The 16625-nt window shown below is 52.0% G+C and overlaps 1 protein-coding gene across 2 annotated transcripts in view; it reads left to right on the top strand.

Moving 5' to 3' along the window:
- LOC104328232 (potassium voltage-gated channel subfamily A member 3) overlaps positions 1 to 16625 on the top strand; it is a 57599-nt gene that overhangs the window by 10007 nt on the left and 30967 nt on the right. The window contains exon 2 of one of the 2 annotated variants that reach the window (XM_075442828.1): positions 1758 to 8101. The exons of the other annotated variant lie outside the window; for it this stretch is intronic. The gene's annotated coding sequence lies outside the window, so the exon portion shown is untranslated. Of the gene's footprint in view, positions 1 to 1757; positions 8102 to 16625 lie in introns of those variants that run through there. 2 annotated transcript variants of the gene reach the window in all.

The following is a 16625-nucleotide window of genomic DNA, read 5'->3' as shown; positions in this document are numbered from 1 at the left end:
CCCAAAGCACTGGATTATTTGCCTGGTTTGCGAAAATTGTTATTTCCCACCTCATCTGCTCAGCCCCAATCCTGCCGTCCCCTTCTCGGCCACACGAGCGATATTTCCCAGGCCGTGCCAGGCCGAAGGTGCTGTATGGGTTTTATTTGTGTAATACTCCAGCGATGCTTGAGGATCCCGGCAGTTTGACCATTGCTTTTGTGAAAAAGATGGAGCCCTTCCCTGCTGGCAGGTGAGAGGGGGGTGTAATCCCCCCAGTAAGCCCAGTCCAATGAAGCATAAACCCCAGTTAGCTTTAAGCCCATGAATACTCCTTCTGGCACTTCAAGATAAGCTGGTGCTTGAATAACCAGCTGGTCTGAGACCCTTGCAAGGAGCACTAAGCCCCTCTGGTAGCTTATTTTCCCCGAGCACTGGTCTGCCGTGCAAGGGGATCTTTGCTTCTTGTGGGAAATCCCTCTTCTCTTCTTTCCTTGCCTGCTTTTAGCATCCCTGCAGCATCGTCCCTGCACCGTCATCCCTGGAAGATCATCCCTGCGACATCCAGAGCCGCGTCTCACTCTCCTTGGTGTGTGGATCCTATCCCGTTGTGCACAGCTCCATCCTGACTCTCCCTCGGGGGAAGATAGGCTCGTTTCTGGGGATGAGCTGGGACCAGGCAGGTCCTGGTACGTTAGGCTGGTCTGTGAACCATGGATACGGATCCTTCCTACCTTCGTCTCATTACCGGCTGCTAATGAAGCATCCGGCTCACATAATCTGATTTGGTGGTAGCACTCATCTTGTTAGTGTGCACCACACTGGTTTTAATATAGTTAATGAACCTCGCTATAGGAAGCTTTATTAATCCCCACTTGCACAATCACCGCGAAAGGGCCAGAACGTGGGTGTGTGACTCCTGCTGACATACACAGGGCTGAAACCCTCGGGAAACTTGGCCGTGCCCCGTTCACGGGCAGGCGCAGAGCCCAGGACGCGGCGCAGCAGGAGGTGAGATGCTTCAATTACCATGGGGGGAACTAAAGGCAGAGCATACATTTTTCGGAAAATGAGAAGGCTATAAGCAGTTGCATGAAGTTTCTAAGAATTTCAGTGTCTGAAAGACAGAGCAGAGCATCTCACTGTGTTAAAACAGGAGTCAGGATGAGTCCCTCGTGCTGCAGGGTTGCAGACTTCAAAGCTGCCCTGTCGCAATGCCAGCAGGGTTCAAGCACTCCAGAGGCTCGGCAGCTCCAGCACCACAGAGGTTGGGGGATTTTTTTTTTGCCCCTTGCTAGACAGAGACATCCCCGCATCAAAACGGGGTCTGGGGTTTGAGCTCTGCAGGAGCAACTCCCTGGTCGGAGCTCTGGGCGTGGGATCAGCCTCGGCTCCTGCCATCCCCTGTATCAGATTTAAAAGATCAACCAGTTGCTTAATATCATGTGAATCATATCGGGTCGGAACGAACCCAGCTTGATTAAGATAAAAACATAATGAGGAAAACCCACTTTGCGCTAATTATTCTGGATTTGGAACTTGCCATTAATACAAGAAAATGGTTAATAAGGAGAATATATTTAACGAATCTTTTTTCTATCTTTAGCTCGCTTTAGACTGTGCTGCATTTAGTTCATTAAAAAATTTTAATTAGCAAAGTTTCACTTTTCATTTGTGGGGAATGGGGGTGTGAAATTGTCGGAGGGGACCGATGTCCAACATCTCTTCCACTTTACCTTGAAAAAAAATAATAACCTGTTGCTTGTTTTCCAAACCAGGCTGTGCAGAAAAGCAGTTCTCTGCTCTGCCCAAGAGGTAACAGAAGAAGTTTCAAAATGTAGACCTTCAGGACTGTGTTGGGAAATAAAATGTCTCCAAGGAAATGGCAGACATCACGGACATGGTGACTGCTGGTGCTGTGGACTCGACCAACGGAGGGTCTGTCCTCCTTAGTTAAACCCATTTCATATTTCATATCTATATATGAAATATTTGCCACGTTATCTGTGTTTTCGAACAAGTGCATTATGTAGAAGGGAACATCTTTGGAGCCAGAAGATGATCTTCAAATCATGTGCAATACAATGAGACTGAACAAAGCCAGGAAAAAGGAGGAGGGGAGGTGGAAATCATTTGGACATTATTTCAGTCTTTTTTTTTTTGTTTAAAAAAAGCTCTTGAAAGATGAAGCAACCGGAAAGGAAACGTTAACCAGAGCCGCTAACGAGCAGTCCAAGTATTTTGTTAGAGGTGGGAGGATGATGGGGCAAATTTGGTTGCTCTCACTGTTCCCTGTCGAAGGACACGGGCTGTTTTCGGCACTGGGATGTGAATAATGTCTGTTCCATTTTTCTGACTTTCCTGTAAATGCTCTTTATAAGTAGGTATGTGCTATACCAAAGGCTGGGATTTATTTAAAGTCCTTATTAAGAAAGTAACATCTCCGCAGATGCTGAGGAAAATGGTGTTGAACAGTCCACAAGTTGTGCCTTGCTTTCAGGATCACTCCATGAAAAACTAAGGAAAAATCAAATTTCCAGGGGTGGAAAAGGTATAAAAACCCAGTCCTGGCTGGTCGTGCTCCTGCTTCATTTCACGAGAGCCTGTGCACCCTGCTCTGCTGTGCCACGGTACTTCAGTCCCAAGGGAATATTATAGTATAATCTTGCTAATGCTGTAATAAGCGGGAGGTCCATCACTTCTTTGCCCATCGCTGTTTCCTTTTGCACGCTGGTTTTTTTTTGCTCCTCTGACTTCCCCTGCAGCAGGTTAAGATGTGAGGGTTGCCCGTGCTGGGCTGCAAAGCTGTTCAAATGGGTTTCTGTAACCTCACTGCATTTCCTGGGATTGTATGGGTAAATACTATCCCAGTGCAATGGGATATGTGGTCTGCAAAGGCATAAAGGCAAACGGCAAAGGGCTTGATGGTCTCTCCTGCTTCTGGCTTCCCCCTCTCACCCCAGGCTCATCCACCTTGGCACGCTGCCTCCGTCCCAGCTTTGAGACTAAAACCCGGCTGGCACATACTCCGTCGGAGGAGCAAGGCAATACTTGCGACAGCATTGGGTTTCTGGGCGAAAATAATGTCAGTGGGACTCAGGCGAGCATGGGAACCTCTGCGCCTGCCTTGCAATAATTCACCGGGGATGGTTCGGGGAATGTTAATTTGGACTGGACCAAGCAAAGTGAGCTGGAGGTCGCTTCGAAGAAGAGGATGCTCAAGGGGAGGTGAACAGAGACAAAAGAGTTTAGGGATGTAAAGCTGACTATTGGATTTGTACCGCACATTGCTTTGGGTCCATGTCCAAGGACAAGCCTTAAAGTCTCCACTGGAAAATGGAGCAAGGACCACTTGGATCCTTCCAAAACCTGGACCCTTCGCCGAGCAGAGCTATTTACCTGCATTTCAAACCAGATCCCCGGCAGGAGATGGGGAACATCCACAGGAGACACAGGTGGGATGCTTTGAGGCACAACCCAAGTGAGGATGCACCTAAAAATGAACACCCTACCTGGAAGAAAGGCTCTGAAATGGGAAAGCTCGGGGGAATATTTGTGGCAAAGCAACTGGCTGTCTGCACCACCTCTCTGTGCAGAAGAGCTTTGAGGACGAATGAGACCCAGATGGGTTCTGAGCCATCGTTCGGGGCTGAGATCATTCCGGACCTGTCAGCAGATGAAGTCATTCTCCTTTCTGGCTGTCTAAGCCCTGCATGCAAACTTCAGCCAGAATCAGGATTGAGAAATTCACTTCACGGCAGGGAAATGATGTGGTCCTTAAAAGAATGCGTCGACTTTGGTGAGGTTGTGTTTATTTTGTTTGGTTTTTAAACATGGAAAATTTCTTGGCTTGAATTCCTCCTCCTGTCATGGCATATGCACCGTTAGTGATGGAGACCTTGTTCATAGGAGTAGAACTTTGGGGTCCCAAAGACAGAAGTCTCTGGAGCTCTGCATATGTGCAGGGTGGGGACAACGGGCTGAGATATCAAGAAAGAAACAAAAGTGAAAAAACCAGCAGTTTTAGTCAAAGCTCCATTGCTCACCTTGGGGAACAAACAGTAAGCGTGGATCTGGCCCTTAGTGGGACATTGCTCCTTGGCCTTGTTTGCATTTATTCCCAGCATGGTAGAAACCCTGTGGTCACTGAAGCTGTGGATAAATGAATTCGAAGGGGCTGGTGCTGCTGGCACCTGGTTTTGTCGTGGCTTTTGCAGGATGAGGTGCAGAGGGAGGTGGGTTGGGGACCGGGACTGCTGGAGGACCCCAAGGAGCAGGTCCCTGAGCCCAGGGAGATGAACTGGGCACACCAAGGCTTCACAGAGAGATGCCGGGGAATAGCGGAGGTGAAGCACCCCGCAGTGTGAAATCAATCTGGTGTGAAAGCCGTCTGCACAAATTAAAGCTAATTGGAGCAGTGGCTCTCATTAGCTTCGTGTTTGGCCATGCTGTGCCCAGAGGCCAGCCCACAGGGGTAGGGAGAGGGAGCTCCTCCCTGGGATCCTCCAGCAAATTGCTCTGCCAGCAAATCCCTGGGTGTCTGGCAGTAACCGCGGTGCTGCTGCAGCGGAGTGGTCTGAGGATGGGCGTGCAGAGCTTTTTGACTGTAGCTTGATGTGGCACAGCCAAAAGCCACCTCCCAGGTGTCTATCCCCTGCCTCCTGCAGAGGGGAGCTGTGCCCACCCTGGGCTGTCTCATCCTGCAGCTCCCCAGCACCAAAATTAATTAGTGCTCAGACTGTAAAATGACGGAGACCTTAAAAAAATCCCTTAAAAAGACCCCTTAAAAAAGACCATAAGAAGTCCCCAGTGTTTGGGGAGTGAGGGCTGAGCCTGTTTCCATTACTGGGAACCTCAAATAACTGAGCAGTGGTCCCTTCCCCATTGCCACAGGTGGAGCTGGCAGGCTGGAGGAGATGGGGCTGGGCTTTCTGGGGAGATCTCACCTCCAAAACCACTAAGGACTTGCAAAATATTCTTGTCAGCAGCCTTCCCTGCAGCGTGATGGTTTCGTAGCGTGCTCTTGAGGCTGCAAAGGAGACTGAACAAAAGTTTTAGCAGCTCTGACATCTCGAGGGACTGACCCAGAAAGCATTTTTCTACCATGCTGGTGGTTTTGAGATGCAAACAGCCAAAGCACCCATGGAAGGTCTGATCCAGCATCCGCCTGCGCCCCTGTAGACAGCCCCGGGATGCCCACAGGGTAACGGCACACGAACAGGAGGAGAACTGATTCTCTGGATTGCAACACAGCCCCGGATCTTGGGAAGCCCTGGTCCCAAAGATGTTAAATCTAGTTTCTTTTGGAACATGATCTAGTAGCCCTTAAAATGGGGGATAGAATGTATCAGTACTGAAGTTATTTTTATTTTTCACAGGTGTTAGGGAGAGCTTTTTTATGGCACGTGTATATGTAACATAATTATGCCTTGTCTGTTTTCAGTAGCCACTTTGTTAAAGCGTCTTCTCTCTGTCACGGTTCAAAAACATATTTTGATGAGTAAAGGGATGGGAAAAAACAGATCCCTTCACCCGTCTGGGTTTGTGGGTCCCAGCGGTCCCGCTCCCAGCCGCAGAAATGCCCGGTTCCCGGAGCAGAGCTCAGCCCGTGGCCGCCGGCTGCTCCGCTCCTCCCAGCCAGCACCGAACCCACCCCACGGACATCTCACCCCGGTGACAATCTTGCCAAATTTCAACCTCTTCTCGATATTGTACGTGCTGGCGTTGACGATGTTGCTGCGTGCTGTTGGGTTTCTTTTGCTTGGTTGCTGAGGCAGCTAATTGTTAGTGTGCTTTTTCAAAATAATTGAGAGTTTGATAGTCTTTAGCTGTCAGTCCGGTGTATTAATCTGTGTTGCCACGACTCTGACTCTAGCCTTGTGCGTTTTAAAGATAACCATCGTATCAGGACAGCCGTGTTGAAATGTCAGTTGGAGTGGAGGGCTGGATTTGGCAAGGGAAGACAAATTAAAAATGTATCCAGTCGATTAAAAAAACAAAAAAGGGAGCGATTTAATGATGGCTGACATCAAGAGAAGATCCAAAAAATAGCGTGCATTGATTCCCATAATCATCCAAAGGCAGGCTGCTCATCTTTATTCATAGCCCTTCAAAGCCGTGCTCTGAGATGCTGAGAGCATCCCTGAGACGCCGTGCGTTAGACGTGCTCTTTAGACACTGAACACGTAGATGTTTCTCCTCTGCGCCCAGCACAGCTGCTGTCTCTGGCGAGCGCCGTATGCCATTGCTTCCCCCTTTTAATTTTAGGGTGCAATTAAAGTGATGAGAGCTCTGCCTTTGGATCCGTCATGCTGGATAGGCAGGAAAGTTTGATCTGAGGAGGTGGGCTGGTATAGGGGCACGTAAAGCCACTCGTTTTAAGAACAAGTTTAAGGATATTTTAAGAAAACAGAAAATTTTGAAAGCAAAATATCTCAAAAGGTGTTGAAGGGAGCTAATGAAGGCTCGGTGGGCACAGCAGATGGGATAGGGCTTGGCGGTGTGGCTGGAGAAGGCTTTTGGAGATGACGTACAACAGGCTGCTTTGCTTGCCCCACTAGGTCTGGGGGGAAAAGTACGGATTCCTGTGGTCTCATCCTGGCCTCCAGCCTCCTTCCACAAGGGCTGGCAGAAAACCTTGCAGTGTCAACGTCTCAGAAACCAGCCTATGAGCACCCCAACGGCTTCGGTTACGCACACACTCGGACGTTTTCTGAGACTGATGTTCAAGCGCTCTTATTGCTGCTGAATCCTTTCAAAGTGAAGGAGTTTGTGGGATGATAGTGTTTTTCTCCCCTACACAGCTTTGGGAGCTGATGTGTTCCCCACTCTGCTTTTCTTTCCCTTGCATACTCAGCGAGAAGGTTGTCCCTTCAGCTGAGACTAAAGCCAAGCAGCAGACCTGGGTGAACTAAATTTCACAGCTCCGTAATCCCTGTGTTTTCATCCACCAGCCTCTGACACAGGTGAATTACATTTCTTTTTCCCATTTTTTCTGCCTTCCATCATCAGTGCATCTCTAAAGGGAATGCTCTGAGGCACTGCTGTCACCGACCGGTGTTTTCCATAGCACATCCCCTCTCTGACCGTCGTGAGGCCAGGCCACCGATGCTGTGTTTTAAATGCATCGCTCCTATTCCTGAAGATGATTTTCGGAGCAGGACAATTTATCTGGCAATACACAAGTCATTGACCGAGCTGGACTTGCAAGTCGAATGGCATTAAGAGGAGACGTAGCCAGGAGATTGTAAACCAGTGCCTGAAATAAGGCAGTTTTAGTACAAAACGATGTCTTTGCTGCCACGTCCCTTGTGCTGCCGGTCGTATGGTGGAAATGGGACTTGGCTGTTCAAATTGCTCAGGTCTTGCAGGAAAATCACCTTCACTGCTGAAGCTCAGATACTCCCACGGGGGAATTTAGCATCTTTCAAGGAGAACGGGCTCTTTATTCATCACCTGAGATCCTAAAACATTGCAAATGGGCGATGTCGCATCGGCCATCGACCTCCAACACAGCCCCAGCTCGTGTTTCTTCATTTCCCATCCTTTACTATGCAACTGGTTTTCACAGTATCTTCCTGGGACTGTGACGGCTGGATAGAATTTTGACTTTGCTTTCCCTCGTTGGCGTGCGCAGCTGGGTGGTGCTGAACCCTTCCCATGACTGTCTCAGCTGAAACACGCTGGGTGTATTTGGAGAGTGAAATACTGCCTTGGGAAATTTAGCAGCTGAGATTGAAAAACTAAAGCCTTCGCTGCAAGAAGCGAAATCCTGACTGATTCGGTGCCACAGGAGCGATGCAGTTTTGGACTGGAGACGTAAAGCGCAGTCTTGTTACTCTGGTTTAATTTTAAACTCCGGTTTTGCCAGTGAGCTGTGTTGCAATTGTTTAAACTTGTTCTTTCAATACCAGTCTGATGCTAAAACAAGCCACTGCATCCCATCGTCCTGGTGACCTCCACGCGGTGTGGGCCTTGTGTTCAGTGACCGGTAAAAAAAGTGATTTTTTTTTTTCTCGGTTGCGTGATTTTTTTACCTGATGTTGAATTTATTTTTTTAATGTTTTTTTCATTAGAACTTGAAACTGTTCTTTCATACGCAAAGTCCAATAAAATGGCTGAAACACGCAGCACGTGGAGTTTGAAACTGAAATGGGGTGGGAGGGGAGGTGGTGGGGATGCAGAAGATGGTGCGAGGGTGAGGTTTGAGTTGCGTCCCCTGGATGAACTCATTTTTCAGGATGAAATAATCTGAAATCAGTGCCATTCTCAGAAGTAAAATTTACTCCATTAGAGAAATAAAATCTTGGGATAAATTCTGCACATTTCCAGCATCCCAACCAGCCGTCTGCAGAGCTGTGCTCTCTTTTTAGGCTGAAGGAGCTCCAGGCAAACCCTTGAAATTTTAATTATAAGTGTCACAAGAAGGGATGTCACTGCCTATGCTTTGGCAAAGCCGATGCGAGCGGAGGTGCCTGCTCCAGCGCTGACCTGCTCGTCCTGATCTTGCAAAATGAGGTTCGAAGCTCATTTGAAAACCCTGCCCTTGGCTCCGTACCACGTCGTTGAGCTTCACCCAAAAGCGAACATGGCCAAATAATGTCAGAGCTTTTCTTAGGTTACCGGTTGTCTAAAAAATATTGAATAGTGAGAATGGAAAAAGAAGTTGGGATTTTACAAGCTGCGTTTAATCGGCAGCAGCTGTGACCGGTCTCACTCCTGCACTCCCAGAACCTTCGAGGAGACAATTTCCAAGAGCAGCTGGAAACTGGAGACTTTCCTGGTTCCTTTTGCTTCTAAATCACCTGTTTCTGGTATTTGCAGATTTAATTTAAAAAGCAAGATGCGCATTCCTGGTTTGGGGAAAACAGCTGGAGACTGTGGCTCAGCCGAAATCCTGGCTGAGATTTGGAGTGAGCCGCCCGAGCCCGGGGAAGCGCGAGGAAGGCTGGGTCTGGTTCAGGATCGGAATCGCTCAAAGCGGACCCCTAACTGATAAATTGTTAAAGATGGTGCTAAAATGGCTTGAACTGCAAATAGAAGTGCTGCTGTGCTGTGTCCCATGGCTGGAGGGACGCTCCTGCAAGGAGGGGTTTATTTTAGCAGTCACTGAGCCAGGAGCACAGACTGTTATCCCAAATGACTTGGGCATTTTTGCAAATCCCATTCCTATGACTGAAATCCAGGGAGAAATCCTGGAAGAGGCTCCAGGTGCTGAGCTGGGGGGCTCAGGACTGGGAGCATAGCAGCAGCCAGATGTGCCCACAGCCACCCCAGGCAGGATCAAACCAGGGGAATTCAGCAATGACTGACAACCTCAAATTCTTGAATTTTACAAAGCATCTTTCCTAGAAAAGTGGCAGTGAGCCCTGGGACTGGTTTGTGCGGTTTTGTCTCTCTTTGCTCTCGAGGTTTGCTGGGAACACCAGGTCTGCTGGGGAGGATGAGCCGGGTGGTGGATGAGCTGTGACAAGCAAAATCCCTTTGCATCAGCTTCAGTAATTATCTCCAAATTATCTTGGAGAGGTTGTACTGGGTGGGACCAAACCAGATCCTCTGGTCAGTGTAGGGGGCAGGGGCAGTTTTAAGGCTGGGAGGAGGGACCCTCTCTGGGTCAGAGGTGCTCAGAGGTGGAGCAGTGGGTTTTAGAAGCTCTTGATGCTTCTCCCTTTGCCATGACCTTGGTTTCTGTATGAGGTCACCTCAGGGCTGCGGTGCCTCCAGCTGCAGGTTTCGGTTGACGTGCGGTTAAGTGGGGGACTGCTTAAGCATCCGTGAAAAACAGGATGTTGGAAAGTTTGAGATGCAGATGGTGGCGTGAATACCGTCAGCCAAAACCAGCCACGGAGGAAGGACGGGCGCAGGGGCCGTGTCTGACACATGTCACCGGGGTCTGCCCGAAGAGCAGCAGCAGAGACCTTCCATGGCACCACTGGTGAGCGGAGAGCGATGTTCCCATACCCAACCCATCACTGGGACCCAGGGCTGAACCTTGATCTGAGGCACTCACCCAGAGCCCATGGGTTTTGCAGGGCTGCCAGCCCCTACCTAGGGTGACAAATGCGTGGAGAAGACATTGCTGCAGAGGGACCGGACGTGCCGACAGCTCATCTCCCCCGAGTCGGATTTTATTTACCAACTTGTTGGCTTTTGGAAGGAGGAGCTGAGAGGAGCACAGAGGCGGGATGTAGGTCGGCCCGGGGGTGGCACGGTGTGACAACGGGCTGGATGTCTCATGCTTCATCTCCAGAGGTTGTGAACAGCAGCGGGTAAATGCCGCCGCGGCAGTAACACAGTGTTGGGTGTTTGGAACCGCACACGGAGCAAGCACTGGTGCTGCCTGGGCTTGGGATGTACGAATTCATCTTAAAAGAAGGGTCTGGAGGAGCCTGGCTGCTGAGGGCTGGTTTCTGCTGTCCTTTTGGCTGGTGTTTTGCTCACCTCCGGATCTGAGCATCCCCACGTGGGGACTGCGTGGCTGCAGGCGTTCTCCAGCGGCGCGGCTCTGCACACCGATGCAACCTGTGCACTAAATCCTTCACTCACTGCCTTGAAATCTGCTGCTTGGAAATTTCCCTGGGTGCTGTTTCCTTCTGGCGTTATGAAGAAATATGGATTCATCATTCCCTACTCACCATCTCACCACCAGGCAGGATTCTAATGACCTGTGTTGTATCCCTCTTTCCAAGCTGGAGCATCCAGCTCTTCCAGCCATGGCTTTTCCAGGATGCTGCAGAGGGGCTCCTACAGCTCGGAGCCAGGCTCCTGCTGGGTGTTTCCTCTCTCCCCAGACCATGCCTTGCTAAGGAGGCCTTCTGTTAGATACCTCGCTTCCTATCTTTCAAACAGATGTTGGTACCTGAAAGGATCCTCCTTTCTATTCCAACCAGTGAGGCATAACATAACCCTGCAAGGGTCGTTGGCCACCTCTCTGCCATCGTGTTTGCCCGTGGCATGGCTAAGGTTGTCATTTCCCCCATGGAAATCTACTTTACTTACCACCACCACCTGGTCCTGGCCATTTGCTACTACTCATTTTATCGATAAGCTCTTGAACTTCTTCTACCAGGGCTTCAGTTTTAGGACCTCACCATGCTCGTCTGCAGGCAGCACTCATACCGAGGATTTAGGCAGTGTTTCTGCCCTGCCTGTGCTTGTGAAGGGTGGAAGCAGGCTCCATCTCCTGCTCTGCCAGGCGTTAGCGTGTGAGTCGCCTCTTGATTTACCCATCGGCGTGAATGAGACATGCGCCAACCAGCGTAGATGGGACGAAAACACCAACGAATGAACGTCGTTATGGGGGTGGCAGATGCTTGGCTTTGCAAAGCTGGGAATGACAGAGGGGACCGTGCTCTCCTTGTCTGTCCCAGCTGGTGACTGCCACCGTGTGTGACTTGCTTGTCTCCATTTGGGCAACCAGCATTCATCCCAGCGTGGGGCTGAACAGGAGCTGATGTGCACAGAGCTCCTGAGCTTCAGGTCAGGGCTGCCTGGGTCTGCTTGGGGCTCTGTCCCCTCTGTGGCTGCAGGAAAGGAAATATTCCCCCGGCTTCGTGGGGTCGTGGAATCACAGAGGATGCTGCAAGGACGGTCATTCCCAAGGACCCAGCCCGTGGAGCGGTGAGGATTTTGGATGCTCCCAGGACCTTCCTGCAGAACAGAAGCATTTCCTTTACACCCCAGCATTCCCACGCCCCCAGGGGAATTAAGCACAAATTAAGAGAGCTGCCAGGGTCTGGACCACAGACCTGAGCAGGGACAGGAGCTGCTCTTGCCCCAGCTGAGTCACCAGCCGCCCAGTTGTGCCATGGCTCCCATGGGTGCTTGGCAGCAGCGGCAGCCCCGGTGGGTGCTGCTCGTCAGGGAAAGCGTGAGCTGAGAGCGAAAGGTGGGGAGGGGGAGAAGGGGAAGCCGGGGCTAAAAATAGCGATTTGTGAAAGAAACGAATGAAAACCTCTTTGAAGAAGTGAGGGGAGAGGGGGAGGGTTTCCATGGAAACGGGGAAGTCTGTCTCTTCCCAAGAGAGGAGGTGGGAGATGAAGAAATAGTAAATACGGCAGAGAAATGACGAGGAGGAGGATGCTGCGAGTCGGTGGCATTCCCCGTGGATCGAGGGGAGGGGGCTGTGGGGTCCAAGCACGCCTGGGTCCTGGGAGGAGCAGATGGGGCTCTGACACTGCCTGCCTGTTTAGCCTTGGGCATGTCACCTCTTGTCATCCCTGTGTTACCTGCAGCCCCGCAGCTGTCACCTGCACAAATCACCAGTAAGAACACCGAGCCCAGAGCTGCTGGGGACATGCTTGCGGGGCCAGGTCAGTGTCACCATGATGGAGCATCTTCAGCCACTCCTGGCAGCTGGGCAGCGCCGATAAAATAATGAATTTCCTCCAAACCCTTTGAGAAAGTGCACAGAGTCTTGGTTATTTCTTCTAGGAATGTCCCACCATGGTGTGGCCACTTCTAGGAGAGACCCCGCGGAGAAGGGAGCTGTGCTGGGCAGCAGAGACGTGGGGGTCTTGGCTGGAAGGTGAGGGCAGCCGGGGGCCTATGGCAACACCGGGGGCCAAGCTGGAGCGGGCAGGCACAGCGTGCAATTTGGAACAGCTCCCAGTCTGGCACGATCCACGATTTGGCACAGCTCGTGACCTGGCGTGGCCCACGGTTTGGCACAGCTCATGATTTGGCACGGCTCACAGCCTGGCACAGCCCGTGGTTTAGCCTGACCCATGATTTGGCAAGGCTCACGATCTGGCACGGCCATGGGGCTGGCATGGCCCATAACTTGGCCCAGCCCAGGATTTGGCCCGGCGGACCGGGCTCGCTGGCGCTTTGTGCCGTGCCACACAGTGCCGTCTCGTGACTGAAGCTGCCACGGTACCACCGTGCCCATGCTGCCATCGTGTCCCTGCCACCAAGGCAATCCCCAGCCCAAGCATCCCCACCGGCTGCAGCTCCTCCCTGCAGAATCTCCGTGTGGGAGGAAGAGAAGAGGCAAATCATCCTCTCAGACCACTTCTCCTCCCAGTTTGTTTGCATCCTGCTGCTCCCTGGGGAGGGATGCACCTCTGGGGTGATGGGAACATCTCACCCCACTCCGTGGCTCAGATCTGACCTTCAGCAGCTCTCAGCCCCTGCCCAGCACCAGTAGACACTGGGGCTGAGACCTGTGGGGTCTAAAAATAACCTCAGCAGGGTTGTTTGTCCCGTTTGTGCTGTGACAGGAGATGCTGTCACCCTGGTCATCACCTGCACAGGGAACCAGTCCCAGGAGCGGTGGCTAAAAGGAGTTGTGCCCCATCATGGCAGTGCAGAGAGGACCCTGAGGTCACCTAACCGCTCCCCCAGGGCAAAGCCCATCTGCCTACATGTGCTGGCCGGCTCCACGGGAGGTTTCTCCCATCTCCCCTTAGTCTTCTTTTCCTTGAGCTCAACAACCAGGAGGTTTCAACTTTTGGCCCTATTTCCCTGCTTCTTGGCAAGCATCTTCCCCCGAAAGCTGGAGGAGGAGGGATGCTGCGCCGGGCAGATGGGCACGGCCTGGCTCAGACCTGGGGAAAATGAATCATCGGAGAGAAAATGGGATGTTGGTCACCTCTCCTCTGTCTCGGGGTCACACGAGCAGCCCTGGCTCTGCAAAGCGTTTGCTTGGTGTCCCAGATTATATCACGTTTGGAGCCCTGAAGCAAGTCTACTTTCTTGGTCCCTTTGGAGCAGGACTGGAAGGGTGGAGGGTCACGGCTGGGTCCCCTTGACACGAGGCTGTGCCAGCCTGCGGGGACACGGGTGCTCAGCAGACACCTTAAATGAAGCCCCAGCCCCGGGGAGGGACGGGGGGACTTTATCCGCGGGCGATGCGCAGGCTTGCGAGCAGACGGGCTTTCTTTCCAGAGCTGAAAGCACCCGCGCCTGGCTGGAAGGAGGCTATCGATTTCTTTTCCGTTCGCTAATTTGGCTTGTCCTGTCCTTTTTGTTTGTGCAAGTGAAATAAAGCGGCTTTGAGAACCTTTTAACCGGAGTGGCTGGAGCAGCCCAAGCGGGAGGCACCCACCCAGGACCGATGCTTGCCCTGCGCCAGCCCGGCAGCGGGTCCATTAGCTCTCCTGGAGCGAGCGGCAGCCTGGCATGAAATATTCACAATCGTCTCGACGAGCTCCAAAGCCCTCAAGAACTTAAGTTCTTTACTGTGTTTCGGTTGAGCTAAATGACTTTTCAATGAACGGTGCCCGGCTCCTCTCCAGACCAGCTGTTCAGGCTGGTGGAGCATCTTTGGAGGCAAAGATGTTGCAACTCAGCGGTCTCGACCAAACGAGAATTCAGACTGGTAGCCAAAGGAGCTATTTTTAAAATAATCAGATATTTTATTATGAAAAACACTTGGAGAAATACAGAGGGGGAATGTATTTAACGTTAGTTTTGCAGACAGGTGATATTTGCTGGTTTTCCTTTGGCCGTGATGGGCCACCCCAGGGATCAGGAGCCCTGCCTGGGTCCCGCAGAGCCCAGCATCACTTTTTGCTCTTCTCCTCCTTTCCCATGTAACTCTGAGCAAACCCCTGAACCTCCCCCATCTCCCCAGACAGGAGGAGCCACTCTGACCTATCTCACCACAATATTTTGGGATTCACCAGCAGCAGCTGCTATGGAAGAGCAAAGCCTGCTCCGTGGGTCCATGTCACTTTGTTCCCTGGCTGCCTTCGTTTTTAGATGCCGTGCCACTGCATCAGGGTCCCCGACATCCCTCAGCGTCCCCTCCTCTCACCACCATGCCCTGATGCATGGGTGCTGGGGTACTGGGGGGCCGGGAGCTTGGTCCTCTGACGCAGGCAGCGGTGGGAGGTCGGATGCTTTCGCTGGAAGGTGACTCACAGTCACTGGGAATTCACTTGCGGCTTTCACAGCACATAAAATGACACGGGGCACAGTTATGTCAACACCTTTGGCTGGAAAGTCATGGCTTGGATGGAGATGGGGGCTCAGTGCTCTGCCCCATCCAAGCCCTCTCCACTTGGCACCATGGTCAAGCCTTGGTCCAGCTCGGCTCTTCCTCCTGGCACAGCTGCTGGTGTCCACTCCAACCCTCAAAGTCCCTCTGGCTTTGCCCCAGGAGGTGGCATGGGGTCCCCAGGAGAGACACCATCGTCTGAGGCTGTGCAGGACACATGAAGGTGGTGGGACAGGGTCTGTCTGTCATCTCCGGAGATCTCCCACCCCAGCCCAGGAGGGAGCGAGGGAGCAGCTCGGCTTATGCGGGTGCTCGTCCCAGGAGTCCTGAGCGATCTGCCATGGGGCTGGCTGTGGGTCCCGCTTTGCAATGGGACTCCGGGGCTGGAGTTTTGCTGTTCTGCATGCGGCCAGTCCTGGGGATAACCCTGCCCTGTGGGTTTCATCCACGCTGCCCACAGCACCACATCACGGAGCATCCCCCAAACTCACTGCCAGCAGGATACAGGGGGAAAAAAAGGGAAAAAAAAGCACGTTTTTGCTTTTTGCTTGCATGGTGCGGGCTGGCTGCAAGCCCACGAATACAAGGTCTGACCGGCCTTTGAGGGCTTCCCTGGGAATGGAGGCAGCAAAGCAAGGGGAGCTCATCTGCTCTCTGATGGGACCTGGGCACGGGTCACCCGGTCCCTGGTACAGCCCCACACCAAGCGACTTTCCCAGGGCCACACACATAGATGGGGTCAGGTTTCCAGTTTGTCTGACTAGAAAGTCCATTTGGAGAAGAGAAATAATCCAGAAGGGCCATATTTTTTAATTAGAATATTGATACAAAGGCGTCGGCTGGTGAAATCGCTGTAAAACAGACAAGTGGGTGCAGTGCCTGAGCTCGTCTCGTGCTCTGACAGGCTGGGTTACGTCTGGAGCTGTCAGCGCGGCGGAGGGAGGCGGGTGCCGACACACAGGCTGTAATAATAGCTCTGCAATTAGGATAGTAAATCAGGAGAGCGTCGCTCAGTTCAGAGAAATTCCCCTGATTTGCTGGAGACGGGATTTTGGCTCTTTGTAAGGAGCTGGTGCTGTTTATAGGAAAAATCCCCCCGGTTTTGCAAAGCCTTCGCAAGGCGGCAGCAGGAAGAACAAGTTAGAAATTCAGCTCCACATGGATTGTTCTCTGCCCGGCCTCAGTTTCTGCATATTGCATAAAGGTTAGCCTCGGGGAAATAATTTTCTGGATTCAGCCAACGCTGCTAGGGCAGATCAGCCTTCAGAAAAGGCTAAAATGATGCAGATAACAGTAAAAACCCCTCATCCAGAGGAGCCGCACGTCCAGTTGGGTGCCTGCAGTAAGGAACCCCGTACGTGCAAGGGCTGTTCATGGCAGGGAGCGGAGGAGTCCCACTTTTGCCGTAGGGTTAGAAACTCCTCTTCAGCGTTGGGATCTGGCTGGGGCTTGGGAAAATACATTTTTGTTTCAAGAGAGATGTTGGAGGAGCAGCGGGCGATAGCATCCCCCTCGCACTCCCTGGTGCTGCACCCTGCCTCTGGCTCTGTGCCACCCGCTGCTCCGGGCACCTCGGGGAGCTAAAATAACATGGATTAGCCCTGCCATCTCCCCACATCCCCGTCTGGCTGGGCATTGCGCTTAGCGCTGATTTTCTTGGGTGTTCGGGATGGTCCGTACCCTCCCATCCCACCTCGGGTAGGTG

Source organism: Opisthocomus hoazin, chromosome 25 (assembly GCF_030867145.1).
Source record: "Opisthocomus hoazin isolate bOpiHoa1 chromosome 25, bOpiHoa1.hap1, whole genome shotgun sequence".
Taxonomy (NCBI): domain Eukaryota; kingdom Metazoa; phylum Chordata; class Aves; order Opisthocomiformes; family Opisthocomidae; genus Opisthocomus; species Opisthocomus hoazin.
Note: the sequence above shows the minus strand (reverse complement) of the source record. Positions and strands in the feature narration are given on the sequence as shown.